The sequence below is a fragment of the Peromyscus californicus genome, unplaced genomic scaffold (genome assembly GCF_007827085.1).
Source record: "Peromyscus californicus insignis strain IS unplaced genomic scaffold, ASM782708v3 Scaffold_7__1_contigs__length_154581171, whole genome shotgun sequence".
Taxonomy (NCBI): Eukaryota; Metazoa; Chordata; class Mammalia; order Rodentia; family Cricetidae; genus Peromyscus; species Peromyscus californicus.
Window position 1 is genome coordinate 120,435,114 of NW_026294595.1, and position 15,469 is coordinate 120,450,582.

At 41.4% G+C, this 15,469-nt stretch overlaps 1 protein-coding gene across 4 annotated transcripts in view; it reads left to right on the forward strand.

The window, feature by feature from the left end:
• The window catches only part of Rin2 (Ras and Rab interactor 2), a 212,056-nt gene that overhangs the window by 37,631 nt on the left and 158,956 nt on the right, over nucleotides 1-15,469 (forward strand). For all 4 annotated transcript variants that reach the window (XM_052724316.1, XM_052724314.1, XM_052724315.1 and 1 more), the window contains exon 2: nucleotides 7,359-7,486. The gene's annotated coding sequence lies outside the window, so the exon portion shown is untranslated. The remainder of the gene's footprint in view (nucleotides 1-7,358; nucleotides 7,487-15,469) is intronic.

A 15,469-nucleotide genomic window follows, 5' to 3' on the forward strand; every position in this document is an offset into this window, starting at 1 on the left:
AGTCCAGTCAGGAATACACAGTGAGACCTTGTACTTAGAAACTGGTATGAACAGTTAGGTTATAGCAACAGAAAAAAGGGAGAACCTCTGTTTATAGGCCTCAGATGGTATCTGATGACATTTGTAGCCGTTAGGTTTGTGGAAGCTAGGGATCTGCTTGTACATTTCAAAAAGATTCTCCCTGATAGTCAGAAAAATGTTAGGTCAAACACAGAAGTAAACAGTAAACGACTCTTTGGGCCACCAGTACAACTAGGTTTCTCTACTCTGTTATACTGTACCCATTTCACACAGTAGCTAAGGGATAAAGAGTCTTCTAAAGTTGACAGAAATGTTCATTTTCAGAATTATCCCCAACTGTTCTCTTTGTTCCTGCTGTAACATTGAAAAGGAAAATGCATTTCCTTCCATTCTTCCTTGTCTGCTTTCTTCTAGAGTTGTGGCCAGAGATATGGACAAGGTCAAGTTGCAAGGTCAAGTGGACAGTTTGTACTAGAAGAGGAAGCACCCAGGAAAGGTCTTTGGAGGAGGAGCATGCAGGAATGTTCTTTATAACATGCCCGCTTGGCCTGCTTGCTTTTTATATCCCACCTGGCGGCAGCTAACTCAACCCCAAGTTTAATAGCACAAGTCTAGTTTTAAAAGGTGTGGAGAGGGCCAGCAAAATGACTTAATGGGTAAAGTCACTTACTACAAAGCCTGAAGGCCTGAGTTTGATCCCATGGGCTTACTTGATGGAAGGAGAGTTTTCTTCAGACCTCCACATGCACGCCTCTACCTGTGTGTGTGCATGCAACCAACTAACAAACCAACATTAAAAAGTAAAAACGTAAAATTATGGAGCAGTCCAAGCATGGTGGTTCACATCTATCACAAGTTTGATGCTATTTTGAGCAACCTGGGAAGTTCAGGTCAGTCAGGGCTTTATTGTGAGAACCTGTCTGCAAACAACAACAACAACAACAACAAAAAACAACAACAACAACAAAGAAAAGATAGGGAGAGCATTCAATTATGAAACATGTTTCAGCATATTTTACATCAATCAAATATTGGCTGAAGCCTTAGAGTGTGACTCCCTGAGACTTTAAATAAGAATAGACCCCATCACATTTTGCAGTGGTAAAAATGCATCATGCTGAGTAATACACACTGAGGAAAATACGAAGACTAAGATCTGAGAACACAGGGCAATGAAGGCTCAAAGGAGTAGAGATGGATGCGGCTAGGGAAGGACAGCAGACTTGGGAACAGTGCCTAGGGCTGCTATAGGAGACAGAGGTGGGACCAAGGTGACCGATTTAGCAAAGAGCATCTGGGCTTTGCTGCCAACCAACTCCTGGGATTGTTCAGGGCTCACATTCTCCAGCTGCAGAGCAGTGACAGGAGACTGAGTTCCTCGGCTACAGGGTTCCTTTGAGAGAAAAGGGTTCATCTCTAATAAAGGATGAATAGGATGGTAACGGAAGGTGGTGGCAGAGGGCAAGGTGTTCCGGGTGGAAGAGCACACCTCTGTATGTGTGCCATACATCTAGAATGTATGCGTTTGGAATACACCATTGTAGTGGGAGGGGGATATGGTGTGTGTGTGTGTAGTCAGGAAATAGCATTATATACACGTGTTTGAGTGTGTTTCTGCATGTGTGTGTGTGTGTGTGTGTGTGTGTGTGTGTGTGTGTGTGTCTGTGTCTGTTAAAAATGCAGCAAATACCCCAGTCCAGCCAAGGAGGACTGAGGTTCAGAAAAGTTTTGAGAATGATTACAGAGCAGGAGTGACACTGTCTAACAGAAATACAGTGTAAAGGACATATGCATATTTATGCTTTTTATAGTCCCGTGCTAAAAAGTTAAATAGATACATAGTTTTGATAAATATTTAATACAGAATTTCAAGGTATTTCAGCTTGATCATTATGAACATATATTGTTGAGGTAATTAATAGTTTTGTTTTGTTTTTTAATTAAGTCTTCAAAATACATAAATTTTCTACTCACTGTACATTGCTATTTGGACATGCAAAAGTTCAAGTGATCAAAAGCCACCTAGGGCTATTTCCTGTCAGAGTGTGCAGTCCAGCTATAAAGGGTCTTAACTCTTGAAGTAGTTACTACTTTTTCTCTGAATATTACTTTTCCTCTTTAGTCTTTGGCCCAGAGATAAATGGTGCTGTAGTATGGATATTGAAAGTCCCAAGGGCTCAGAGTTTGACCTCCAGGGTGGCATGTTTGGAGGCAGTAGAATCAGTGGGAAGTGAGGTCTACTAAGAGGTCCTTAGGTCACTGGGGTGTATCCTTAGAGGTTAGGGACACTGGTCCCCTCCTTTTTTTCTCCACAGTGAGATATATGGCCACCTGATCATGACTGAAGCTCCAAAACTGTCAGCCAAGGGTTTTCTAAGTTGGTTATCTTGGGAATTTGTTATAGTATAGCAGTTCTCAACCCGGGGGTCCAACAACCCTTTCACAGGGGTCTCCTAAGACCATTGGAAAACATGGATTTACTTTACAAGTCATAAGAGTAGCAAAATTACAGTTACAAAATAGCAACAAAAATAATTTTATGCTTGGGGGTCACCACAACATGAGGAACTGTATTAAAGGGTCGCAGCTTTAGGAAGGTTGAGAACCACTATTACGGTAACAGAAAACGAAGGGCTGGAGATATGACTCAGTGGTTAAGAGGGGGACCTAGGTTTGATTCCCTGCACCCACATGGTGGCTTCCAACCATCTGTAACTCAAGTTTTAGGGCATCCAATGCCCTCTTCTGGCCTCCAAAGTTCCTACATACATGTATGTGGTGCACAGACATATGTGCAGGCAAAACATCCATTTACATAAAATAAAAATAAAGGTTAAATTTAAACAAAGAAAGAAAAGGCAGTTGGTAGTACCTCTTTCTAATACAATTAATTCAAATGAACAAACAAGCCAACAACTAGAAAATGAAAGGCAGGGAAAAGGAAGTGTAAGAGGCTGTCTTCACAGCAAGAAAAAGCTCCAAAGATGGAGGGAACTCATGTAACATCCTTTAACCCTTGCAAATACTCCGAATCTTGTGGCAAAAACAAAACAAAACAAAACCTGTTTCACCCTGTTTAATTTCACACTTTGTAATTGAGTGTACGGAAAAATACTGTAATCCTTCTTAAACCCAAGAGTCTAGATTTTGTAAGAAAAGCTGTGGGAAAGGCTAAAAAGGCTAGATTTGCCTCCCAAATGGTAGTTGCTATAGATTTTCTAGGAACTGCATACTGGTAATTGGGAATGAGTGGATCGTTAAAATCTTATTCATTTACTTATTTACTTACTGGTTTTGTTTTGTTTTGAGACAGGGTTTCTCTGTGTAGCCCTGGCTGTCCTGGAACTTGCTCTGTAGACCAGGCTAGCTTCAAACTCAGAAATCAGCCTGCCTCTGCCTCTGAGTGCTGGGATTAAAGGTGAGTGCCTCCACTGCCCAGCAAGAGTGAATAGATTCTAAGACTGAGCCAGTACCAAAGATTTGGTCCACACATGAAGATGCCATGGGCAGTGTTTGATACCAACAGAAACTTAGATACACAAAGGTAGAATGAACCTACCTAACTTTACTTGTTGTAGGAAAATATCATGGAAACCAGTTGTCTTAATCCATTCTCTGTTGCTTATCACAAAACAGAGTGTCCTAGTTGGAATGTGTGTGTGTGTGTGTGTGTGTGTGTGTGTGTGTGTGTGTGTGTGTGTGTGTGTGTGTGTGTATTTTAAAGGAGGTTTATTGAACTCATGCTTCTAGGGACTGGAAAGTCCAGGAGTCTGGTGCTAGCATCTGGCTGGTGTCTGGTTGGAGCATTTTCACTTCATTGTAACCTGGTGGAGGGCATCCATGATGAGTCAGCAATTGTGGCAGAGAGAACTTCTTTAGAACAAAGCTAGTCTGCTTGATAATCCATGAATGGAGCCTCTCAGTACAAAATCACAACCCAAAGGTCCCACCTCTGAATACTTTTGCTTTAGAAACTAAATATGCAATATATGAAGTTTTAGGGGCACATTCAAACCACGTCAAAATACACCCCAAACTACAGTTGATGGCAGTACATCCATAATCAGTGTGTATGAGATGTGATAAAAGAGTCATTAGATACTTCCCCAAGAAGGTTTTTCAAAATCACTGATCCTGTTGTCTGCATTCTGCCAGTTAATCACATTCAGTGACAGGGAACAACATGGTATAACCTTTTAGGTGACTTTGTCAGAATACATGGGGAAATAAGCAACAGCCTCAATTTCTGGATTAACTACAACTGCATTGAAAAACAAAACCTGGTTGGTATCTTGGCCTCTTCAACTTGCTTTTACCTTTAGGATGTTGTTGTTTTGGGTCCTGGGAATTGAACCCAAGGCCTTGCACAGGCTAGGCAAGTGTCATTCCACTAAGCTACATTGCCAGTTCCCTTTTTACTTCCTATTTTGAGACAGGGTATCACTGTTACCCACGATGGTTTTACATTTGTTTTGTAGCCCAGGCTAGTCTTGAACTCAAGATCTTCTTGCTTCAGCATCCTAAGTGGCTGAGATTATGGGGCTGTGCCACCAGACCTGGCTACCTTAAGAGTTTCAATTTATACATTTCTTTAGAAGTAAGTGAAGGTTTCCTATGAGACTCATAATACAGAATTTCCCACAGTGCACACTACCTAATAGACAATCAACATTTCTTTATCTAACAAGTAGTTGTGATTAGGAAAATACTCTCTAATCCCATAAAGTTGGCTTTTCTACATTCAGAAATTAAACTAAAAATTAAAAGAACTTAAAATCTTGAAGTCATTGACAGCCATTAGACAATTTCACTTGTGTTGAGGAACCCATGTAAGTAGGGAAGAAGTTTTTGTTCCTTTTGAGAACACAGCTTTGTTCAAGTTCGGTAACAAATTCCAACAGCTGCCCTTCGCTGAGAAAATGCTGGGACACTACCCAGAAGGGCCAGGCCACTTTCCCAAGTTGTTCCAGCTGCTTCCCCTTGCCTCGTAGGAGCCACTGGCAGCCTGTTTCTCGTTTCAGTGAACAGTCTGGTTTTTTTCTACAAAGGTCTATTTTAAGTGACTGGTGCTTTGTATTTCTGTATAAAATTTTACAGCATGTCATACCTCTTCAGTGTAAATTCAGTTTGGTGTTTCTACTTTCAATGCTTTGGTTTTGGCTACTTAAATCATGGTGTTTGTCAATGTCAGGGACCTTTGGAAGCTGTCTAGTAACATTTTACCTGATGGATAATCCTCCTCACCCCCTGCCCTGGACCCTCAAAAGACTGTTTGAAACCCTTCTGCATGATCCTACTGTGGTATTCATGTAAATTGGGTCACGTGGAGCAATATTTAATTCTCTGTGGTGCCCATGGGGAAAAGATGTTGGAAGCCTAGAACTACAGAGTGTGTGTTGTAAGGACTCCGTGCTAGACTGTAGTGAACTATTAGACACCCCAGTGACAGCCAGCCTCCTCCTCTGAGAGCCATGTGCACCTTCTGTCACCTCCCCTAGAGTGCCATTTTATTAAATCCAAATGGCAAACGTGTGCCAGAATTCTAAAACGGGGTCAAAAGGTCCTGATGTAAAGACCTGTCTCATGATCCATTTGGTGGTCCTCAGACAACTGACGACACAGAGCCCTGAACAGCACGCGGGGAGGGGGGAGGCGGCGTCATGAAGGAAAGTGATGAGCTCTAGGTGTGAGGATCTACAGCGGAGCCGTTTGAGTGCAGTGCCCAAGGAGTCCAGAAGAGGGTGTTGGATCTGCTGGAGCTATAGACAGTTGTGAGCTGCCTGATAAGGTGCTGGGATCTGAGCTCAGGCCCCCTGCAGGTACTCTTGACCACTCTCTATTCCAGCCCCTGAAGTAAGTTTGGATTTCAAGGGTAATCTTTAATAATTCATTGAAGTATATTCTGGAGGCTGAGAAGATGGCTCGGTATAATGGTACATACCCTCGTAACCCCAGTGCTGCAGGGAGGAGACAGGCGGGTCCCCAGGGCTCACTGACCAGCCAGTCTAACTGACAGGCTCTAGGTCCAGTGAAAAGATCTGTTTCAACAAAAAGGTAGAGAGCCATAGAGGAGGATACCCAAGGTCAACCTCTGGCCTCCACAAATGCACTTAAAGGTAAACACACCTGCATACTCACATGTTTGTCACACACACACACACACACACACACACACACACACACACACACACACACACACACGATCATATTCTGGGTTGTCTGAAGCACTGTTATTAAGTGTGGCACATAGGTGAAGATGAGCATCTAGCATGGTTTTAAATAAAAGTGAAGGAGGTATGAGGAAGTGTGTGACTGGTGGTATTTCATGAAGTATTTGTTTCTGTCTTATACATGTGGGCATTGGTAGAGATCATGATGGAAGATGCATGTACTATGGGTGGAAATCAGGTGAGTATGGAGTTCATTAATCACAAGGCGATGGATTCTCAGCCTCCACTGTGTGCCAGAATGGTATGAAGGGCTTTGAAGGCAGGACTGCACGGGTGTCCCTGTGTAGGTATGAAGGATGGATGGATGTGATACCTACATTGGAGTAAAGAGCAAGTCTGAGGTCAGATAGAGGGCCTGTTGGAGAAGTGGGACAGTGAAATAGTATGAAAGTGTAAAGGCATAGGAATGAACCAACCTTGGTGAGTCATCCTAAGATGGTGATGAGCAAGGGCAATGGGCACATGATTAGCATTTATTTAGAAAAGTACTATTTGGGTGTTTACCAGTTAACATTGGACTGCATAGAACAATTGAGAAAGAATCTGAATGAAAGCTGTCCCTGTGCCAGGAATACAGGTATTAGTGGCAACAGTAAAAGGCCTCTCAGCTGTGATCTCTGTGTTGTGCTTTCCTTCATGAATGTGACGGCTGTATGTGTGGACTAAAGCAGTTTTGAAATGGTAGGGTACTGACAGGGACAGTTGGCAATGGCTGGGAGGGAATCCACTCCAGAATCCCAATGTGGAAGATCAAAGCCCCTTTAGGAGTAGCTGATGATGTACTGCAAAGAGTAAGGAAGAAAACATGTCACATAATAGTGACAGCAGGGTAACTGTTGATCCGTCCTTTGTTTGAGGAAGACTATTTGAAGTCTTTAAATTCTGAGCAGCAGCTGGGAATTTGGAGGGCATTTCTGGATCAGGAGATGCCCTCCCCATTTCCTGGTCCAGAGGTGGGCCTGGGGTCAGCATGGGCAGGAAAAACATCCCTGTACTCCCGTCTACTGATGTCCTTCCAGAGCAGGCAGGGAACAAGTCACCTGTGTGGTTACCGGTGGTGCTTTTAACTGTATTCAAATCCTAAACAGGGAATTCTGTGTGTTGCAGATGGAGACCTGAGATAGAGACTTCTGAATTTCCACCAGGCAAGATCAAATGCGTGAGCTTCAGGATTCTACAGTAGCCAGGCCTGAACTGAAGTGAGAGGAGAGAGAGAGAGATGCTGGCCTGACGGGGTATGTAAAAATGAGATGATGAAGCCCAGTGCTCAGCAGCCCCGGGAGTTGGTTCATTTCCAGGCTTGTCATTGAGGTTGGGGAGATATTCTGTGCCAGCTTTGGAAAATTGCTGTGGAAACTGTTTGCAGGGGGATTCCACCCATGATGTAGCAGGAGCAGAGCCACCCCAGAATCAGGACATTTTTAGGAACCCCAAGAATGTAACGTTGAACCATGCACATTGTAGGGAGCATTGACCATACTCCAGGCACAGCTTTAATAGTAAGTTAACTGATTTAATTTTCACAAGAGCTGAATGGGACAGGCCTTGCCATTGGCATTGACAGTACCATCCAGAGCATAAAGAACATAAAGTCAGTCCAGGGTCTTCCCAACAGAAACTATGTCACTTTTCCTTTTCCCTGCCCCAATGTTTCTTTCTTTCTTTTTTCTTTTTTCTTTTTTCTTTTTTCATAGAAATTGTAAACTTCTACCTTCTATCTTTCAGGAAATAAGCATAGAAGAGAATCAGTTGAAATCACTGTGACACAGTCCAACAAGTGGTCACATTGTCATTACTGCTCTTCCAGAGTCTTGCCACTCCTCCATCAATTAGAAGGTCTACTTTCCTTCTGGGCAGGACTTAGTGACTGAATTGACACACAACACAAGGAAGAATGGACACCAAGCAACTTTAAAGAAAGAGAGACATGGCTTTTGCTTGGCTTACTAATTATCTTGGGACTTATGGTCTTGAGAGGCAGCCATCATGCTGTAGGGAAAACAGATCCCAGTTCCAAGGCTACCGACGTATAAGTGAAGCTCTAGAAGGCTGACCCAGCCTTCAGGTCCCCTCCACTGATATCTAGTAAGATGGAGACAAGATGTTCTTGATGACCCATCCTTGCTGAGCCCTGCCCTTGGGGCAGATTGTGAGCAAAGCAAGCACAGCCATTTGGGGCTATTCATTTCAACTCATAGCCACACCATTTAAGGTAGTTATCATAACATTCATGTACAATGAAGAAAGCCAAGATCACATGACATTAAGTGATTGCACCCAAGACCACACAGCTAGCTAATGAGTAGCTTGAATTGACCTAAGGTTTTCTATTTTTTCAGCTTGCTATTCCTTACTGTGGACCCTAGTTAGATGCCCCCTGTTCTGGCCTAAACATAGAGTTCTCCATGCGCCAGATCTTCTGGTATCTGTTCATGTTATGCAATATGAGTTTTGTCTTTCATGCAGAAGAACTGTTGTATGACACATTGATCGATGTTTTTATCCATGTCTGACCTGGTGAAAGTCAAGGGTAGGTTTGTCTTAGATGTGTTATCTCTTTTCTTTTTTCTTTTCTTCCCATTTTTATTTATTTATTCATTTTTCTATTATCAGCTTGATACAGTATAAATTCTTATCCTAATAGTGAAATGTTTCATTGAGGCTTGCCCAGTAATTGAGTAAAACTAAAACTTATTATAAGCCACAGTCATCCTAGGGTCCCCCCTGCTATATATCCTCTCTGGTTCTGTGGGTTGCAGTCTGATTGTTCTTTGCTTTATATCTCGTATCCACTTATGAGTGAGTACATACCATGTGTGTCTTTCTGGGTTTGGGTTACCTCACTCAGGATGATATTTTCTAGTTCCATCCATTTGCCTGCAAATTTCATGTTGCCATTGTTTTTCTTTGCTGTGTAGTACTCCATTGTGTATATGTGTCACATTTTCTTAATCCATTCAAACAGTTGATTCTCCACTGTTTGTGGGAGTGCAAACTTGTACAACCACTGTGGAAATCAGTATGGCGGTTTCTCAGAAAATTGGGAATTGATCTACCTCAAGACCCAGCCATACCACTCTTGGGCATTTACCCAAGGAATACTCAATCATACCACAAGGACACATGCTCAACTATGTTCATAGCAGCACTATTCATAATAGCCAGAACCTGAAAACAACCTAAATGCCTATCTCTTTTCTTCTACTATAGCTCTGGACCTAGTAGAGAAGGGCAGGGTGGACGTGAAAGCCACACCAAAGGATAGTAATGTGGCTTCTCATGGCAGTGATGGTGACAGGGTAAGCGTTCTAGCTGCTGGTTCCGCATCTTCTCCTGGCAGCGGAAACTTGTCTTTTGAGGCTGTTTAGAATCACCTGAGACCAGGCATGGTAGTGCATGCCTATAACCCCAGCATTTAGAAAACCAAGGGAGATGGAGCATGATTTCAAGGCTGACCTTGTCTGTGGGTGTTGCTCAGTGGTAGAGAGCCTGCCTAGTATGTACAAGGCTCAAGGCTCAATCCCTAGAACACCCCCAAACAAAACAAACAACAAAGTAAACAGCAACAACAAAAAGTCATCTTTAATTTTACATTTAGTGTGTGTGTGTGTGTGTGTGTGTGTGTGTGTGTGTGTGTGTGTGTGTGTGTAGGGGGTCAGAACACCTTATGAGTCAGTTCTTTTTTTCTACCATGTGGGTTCCAGGAACTCAGGTTCTCTAGCTGGGTGACAAGTGCTTTTACCTGGTGAGCCCTCGCCATCTTGCTGGCTCCACAATAACATCTCAGACATCAGGCAACTGAATCATGTAGTTCTGCGGAAGTGATGCTGGGGCTCCGCTGACAGAGGCGAGAAGAGTCCCCGGAGTGTGTGTGTGTGTGTGTGTGTGTGTGTGTGTGTTGGGGGGGGGGGTGTTTTTATAGTCACAAAAGTAAAGCAAAGAAAATATTTGGTTATGAGCATAAGGCGGCCGTATTTAGTTTCTCCCACTGGAAATACAAGAAACAACTGACGTTTGCAAATCAAACAAAGCTTAGGTCACTTCTAAGGCACAACTGGTTTTGTCTGCTCGGGGATATGTCAATTCCTGCCTCCGTTTTAATTAACTTCAACAAAGCTGAAGCTGTCTTTCTTGCTTCCTTGGTCTTTTCTCTTAGATAAAACATCTTCCTTTTGGACTTGTATAAATAAACATCGTCAATAAAGTGTAGCTGTAAAGTAAACAATAACAGGAACTGCCACAGGGTACCCTGTGTTTCATTAGCTTGTTAAAATAGTGAAAACGTTTTTAATGGGGAAGAGCAAATGTCTACCATTGGAAAAGATACTGGGATGCGCAGTGGCTCATGTACTAACTACTTTTCCTATTATTAGGATGATACACCTGATGAAGTGATTTAAGAAAGGAAGGGTTTATGTGGGCTCATGGTTGAGGATACAGTTCACCATGGCAACTGGGGAGTAAAGGCAGCTGGTCACATTGTGTACACAGTCAGAAAGCCAAGAGAGGTAATTGCTGATGCTCCCCCACTTCTCATTCAACCTGAGACCCCAGCCCATGCTATGGCACCACCTACATTCAGTGTGAATCTTTCCTCCTCAATTAAACTTCTTTGAAAACATCCTCATAGACACAAGAGGTGAGTTTCCTAGGTATTTCCAAATCCTTTTAAGGAGTAGTCAAGATTAATACCCGCTGTCAGTCATCACCAAAACTCAGGGAGCTTGATCTACAATGTAGCAGGGTTAGGTATTAGTGAGACCTTTAAGAGGTGCTAGGTTGTTGGGACAGAGGTTTCCTGAATGGATTGATGCTTTCCTTGCAGGACTGAGTTCTCACTCCAATGGGACTTGGTTGGCTACCCCAAGGGTAGGGTATTATGCTACAAGCCTAACATGCCTGCTCTCTCAGATGTTTGCTTCTCTTCCATATGCTCCTGTTTGCCTTTCTATCATGAGGCCCTTAGCAGAAGCCAATGGTATAGTCTGCTCAGTTGTACGTGTTGTGTTGTAGCATCAGGAGAGTGCTGGGAGTTGTGCAAATAACAAGTATGTTGTTTCAGTTGACCTTTACATTGTCCAGAATAGCCAGTACTTATCTGTATACTTAGAACTGTAAGAACCCAGAAGTAATGGAGGTGTCAGCAGAACCAGAATATGGGAGTTATTTATATTACAAAACATGGAAAAATTTGTCAAAAATGTTAGATAACTATAGCTCTTTAATTGTATTTTGTATTAGCTAGTCTATTAATTAGTTAGCTTTGATGCTTAAAAACCTACCCCAAGTTCTGGAGAGATGGTTCAGCAATTAAGAGCACTGGATGTTCTTTCAGAGGACCCGGGTTCAATTCCAAACACCCACATGACAGTTAACCACCATCTGTAATTCCAGTCTTGGTGATCTGATGTTCCCTTCTGGCCTCCATGAGCACTATACATATATGGTACATAGATATACATGCATTAAAAATACACATAAAATTTAAAAAATATCCCTACTCCCAAACTTACAAAGGGTTGAACATCTCTTCTAAAAATGCTTAAGGTCAGTTGTTTAAGATGAGTAGTGTTTCAGACTTTAGGGTTTTTTTTTTCTTCAAATTTTCAAATATTTGTATTGGTTTTACTGGTTAGGCATCCCTAACATGAAAGTTGAAACACTCCAAAAAGTTTTAAATTTTCATTAATAGGGATGTTCAGTTTGTAGCTTAAGTAGTCATTTATTTAGCTCATAATTCTGTGGGGTGATAATTTAAGCATGGTCCAGCTGGTATATCTAGACCAGTTCAGCTGCATTTTTGCATCGCGGTCCTCTGCCAGTTGGTTAGGGGAAGATGGAAATCACATCAACAGAGTGACTGCCCTCTATTCCGCCTGTCTCGATCCTCTAGTCTGAGCTTTTTGACATGGGAGCATGACTTGAAGAAATGGAGCAAGTAGGGCTCTGTGAGGCTTGGGCTTGAAATTAACCATGTGACTCCCTCACATCCTACTAGGCAAAGCAAATAGCAGGATGGACCAAATTCAAGAGGTAAGAAAGAATGATTCAGCCCTTGACGGTGGGAGGAGTACCTAAGCCACCTTGCAAAGGGAGGTGGCATGGGGTGCAAGGTTGTGAACGAGAGCACATCTTCGAAACCTGCAGTACCACAGCTAAAGTAAATAGTTTACTGAGAGAACTAACAGCATTCCAAAGAGGGATGCTGGAAGGGAAGCTATTTGTGTGGTTTACAACACATGACAAAAATCTAATGGGATTGAGAAGAAAGTATGCTGAGATACTGAGATGGTCCTAGAACAGAACAGCTGCACACAACCCCAGGGCACTGTCTGCAAGGGCAGGACTAGGATGCAGACAGTGGAGCACAGTTGGTGACAGGTTTTCCCTCTTCCCTCTTTTATCTTCTTATTGATGGGGTGAGAGTAGTGGCGAGCAATGAGGGTTTGGCAGATGGAATGGAGGTAAAATATAAGAAAGTAATTTTCTCTATCACAATGCCATTAATCCTGTATGCTTCTTGACATTGCGGCTTCAAGCTCTATGCAGGTTTGTTGTTGTTGTTGTTGTCGTTGGAAGAGTACAGAGTTGTGGGGAAGTGCTAATGGTCGGTCTCCTGCATCCTTCTTTTCTAATTGAAGTTAAGAACGGCTCCAACTTACAAATGCTTGGCCTCTTAAACATCCCCACTCTATCTGTTATCACATTAGTCACAGCAGCCTTATAAGGGTAGGATTATAGTCAACCTTCCACATCTCTGGACCTGTGTCTATGATTTCAACCAGTAGTGGTTAGAAAACAGAAAACACAAAAAAGCTCAGATTAACCCACTGGTTAATAATATAAGATCTAACTATCTGTTATGTCCAAGAAACTCATATGCAAAGACATTCCTAAACTGAGAGTCACGGATTGGAAATCAGTCTACCATGCAAATGGGAACTGAAAATGGTGGTGTAATGATTCTGTATCAGATAAAGAAGACTTGAAATCAAAACTAGTCAAAAGAGATAAAGAGGCAACTACCTACTAATAAAGGCAATGATTCATCAAGAAGATGTAACTATTGTAAATATTTATGCACTGAGTCATGGGCCTCCCAGTTTCACAAAGCAGATGCTACAAAGCTTAGAAGGCCATAATACAATAAGAGCAAGGGACTTTAATACCCAGCTGTCATATCTACACGGGGCTTCCCCACTAAAAATCAGCAAAGAAACTTCAAAGTTAAATTATACCATAGACCACCTGGATTTAACAGGTAGCTACAGAAAACATTCTGTTGGAGCCCATCTAGGCTTCCTAGTGGCTTTACCCAGCAGGTCTTACAGCTATAAGTGCTCACATTAAAACATCAGATCTTGATAAGTAACTTAATTAGGTACCACAGGGTTCTCAAAACACAGAAAATAAAACCCAAGTACATTAAAAGGAAAGAAATGATAAGGATTAGAGCAGAAATTAATGAGATAGAAACTGAAAGAACAATGTAGATAATTAAAGAGTTGGTTATTTGAAAAGATTAGTAAAATTGATGAACCCATAGCTAAACTAACCAAAAAGAAAGGGAAGGTACGGTTTCCTAAAATTAGAAATGAAAAGGAAATTGTCATAACAAGATTATAATGAAATCCAGAAGATCACTAGGGAATACTTCAAAAACTTATATTCCCCAGAGCCTGAAGAACTTAAAAGAAAAGGATACATTTCTAAATACGTTTTACCTACAAAATTAAAGCCAGAAGATATAAACAATTTAAACAGAATCATAGTAAGCAATGAGATTGAGGTAGTAGTTAAAAGACTCCCCACAGAGAAAAGCACAGGGCCAGACAGATTCACTGCTGAGCTGGTTAAGGTATGTGGTCTACCATCTTCTCAAGAAGTCTAGCAGCAACACTTTTCAAGCTGTCCCACAAAACAGAAAGAGAGTGACACCACCAGCCTCATTCTGTGGAGCTAAAGTCAGATAAAAACACAGACTAATGATGAATGTAGGAGAGAATTATAGTCCCTGATGAACATAGAAGCAAAAATGCTCAACAAAATATACATAAATCAAGTTAAAGAACACATCACGAAAATCATATATCATGACCAAGTTGATTTATCCCAAGGATGGATGATTGTTTTGCTATATATACATTAATAATTTTATTTAAGTATATAAAAATAAACTTAAGGACAGAAATTACGTGAGCACTTTAATACATGCAGACAAGGTACTTGAGAAAGTTCAACCTTCCTTTGTGATCAGAATTCTGGAGAAATTAGGAATAGACAAAGCATATTATCTTAATTAAAGCGACATACAAAAAAGCTACGGGCAACATTATACTAAGTGGGAAAAACTGAGACCGTTTCCTCTAAAACAAGACAAGAGTGGCCTCCACTCTTATTCAGTACAGGACTGGAGGTCTCAGCTAGAGCAGATAGACAAGAGAAACATATAAAGAGGATAAACTAGGAAATGAAGTCAAAGTACCCCTCTTTTGCAGATGGCATGAGTCTATACATAAAGGACCCTAAGGACTCCGTCAGAAAACTTTCAGACCTGATAAACACTTACAGTCATGTTACAAGATAAAAAAGCAGCGTATAAAAATCAGTAGAATTTATACCAATAATGGACTTGCTGAGGAAGAAATTAGGAAAAACAGACCATTCACAATGGCTTCAAAAAAATAACCAGGAATAAACCTAATCAAGGAGGTGAAAGACCTCTACAATGAACTCTTTAGACACTGAGAAAAGATATTACAGAAGATACTGGGTTGTAGTAAACCTTCCATAGTCCTGGATTGGCAGAATTATTACATTGGAAGTTGCTGTATTACCAAATTAATCTCTAGATCCAATAGTCTCCATCAAAATTTCAATGACATTCTTCATAGAATAAGAAGCAAATATCCTGAAATTCATGTGGAAACACAAAAGGACATGGATTCCCCAATGCAACCCTAAGCAGAAAGAGCACTGCTGGTATATCAGAACTATCCTACAAACCATAGTAACCAAGACAGTGTGGTACTGGGACAAAAACAGACATGTAACCAGTGGAGCACAATAGATAACCCATATATATAATATATATATATATATATATATATATATATATATATATATATTACCAATGTGTCAAAAACACATTCATGGAAAAAAAATCTATTTAGCAAACGGTGCTGGTAAAGTTGGATCCATGTCTCTCATCCTGCCAA